The 1,355-nt window shown below is 41.8% G+C and overlaps 1 non-coding gene across 1 annotated transcript; it reads left to right on the top strand.

Annotated features, from left to right (window-relative positions):
* Window positions 1–401: 401 nt before the first annotated feature.
* LOC145117935 (small nucleolar RNA R71) lies at window positions 402–508 on the top strand. Its single transcript, XR_013712927.1, has one exon. It is a non-coding gene; the product is annotated as a small nucleolar RNA R71 (small nucleolar RNA).
* The last annotated feature ends 847 nt before the right edge of the window (window positions 509–1,355 follow it).

Raw genomic sequence — 1,355 nt, 5'->3', positions numbered from 1 at the left:
TTCTCCAATCTTCATCATACTTGTCCCCACTTGAGTAGCATACTTGAGCTTTCTTGTTTCCATATTCATCCATATTGCAATCCTTTGTCAAGTGTGGGCCACTACATCTCTCGCAACCAACTCGAATTGCATGAATTGATTGGTTCATTTGAGTCAATCTCCTATCCATAGTGCTAAGCATTGCCATCACATCAGCCATCTCTTCAGTTTATGTACCTCAATTGCCTTTTATTCTATCACGCCCTAGGTTGTGATACTCACGAGAGTGCCTTGAAAACTCTTCAACCAGCTCCTTAGCCTAAATTGGGTTCTTCTTTGTTAGTGGTCCTTGTGAATCAAGGAGTTGTCTAGTCATAACATTCACCGCATCATAAAATATTGACATCTCTTGCTGAATATTGAGGTCTTGTTGAGGACAATTCATTAACATCCCCTTGTAGCGTTCCCAGGCCTCATATAATGACTCCCCCGGATTTTGCTCAAAGTTGGCAATTTTCTTCTTGAGTTTAGAGATTTTGGAGGGTGGGAAAAACTGATCTAGAAATCTCTCACGCAATTGGGCCCATGTGGTGATTGTACCAGGTGGGAGTGCCTTTAACCAGTCTTTTGCTGCTCCCTTCAAAGTGACTGGTAGCATCCTTAGCAAAGCTGTCTCCTTTGGGATATTGGGAGTATTAATATAATCCGCAATATCGTTCACCCCGTCTAAGTGTTTGAAAGCATCCTCGTGATCCTTCCCGTAAAATGGGATATCCTTAAGTGCAGTAAGGATATGTCCCTTCAACTCGAATCTGGCATTGGCAGGAATCGTAGGATGTACTAAACCCGACCCCACATCATCTCGAATGCGCTTCTTGTAGTCCCCCATGGCCATCTCATCTATATTTGCCATCTCGTTCTCCGACTCGTCCTCGGGTTCACTCGTATAAAGTCCAAATTATGTGTCGGATTCGTATTCTGATTCGTGTGGAATAGGAATTGGACCAAGTTCTTCAACTTTGCCCTTATCCTTTGAGGCTGAACTCGATTCCACTCTCTTAGTCTTCTTCCCCAACTTCCTTGAAAAGGCTGATTTTAGTTCTTGCAAGGGTGTCTTCTTTGGCGTTTGATCTTCCTTCGCGTTCTTGTTCTTATTTTTGTGAAGGGCTGACTCCGGATCTTCAAGTGGTGGCACCAAAGGTGTATTAGAGCCTCTGGTCATGAACTCCTATAAACTAAACAAAATAAAAACGTAAAACTGCACTAAAATAGAAAAATAAACTACAAACTAAAGAAAACTAAAAATCACAGTTCTCACGTCGTGAATCTTGAAGATTCACATCGTTAGTCCTGTAATGCAGAAAAAAATATAACAG

The sequence above is a fragment of the Lactuca virosa genome, chromosome 5, assembly GCF_052849685.1.
Source record: "Lactuca virosa cultivar CGN04683 chromosome 5, Lactuca_virosa_CGN04683_v6, whole genome shotgun sequence".
Taxonomy (NCBI): domain Eukaryota; kingdom Viridiplantae; phylum Streptophyta; class Magnoliopsida; order Asterales; family Asteraceae; genus Lactuca; species Lactuca virosa.
The sequence above is the reverse complement of the archived record's forward strand: the minus strand, read 5'-3'. Positions and strand labels throughout refer to the sequence as shown.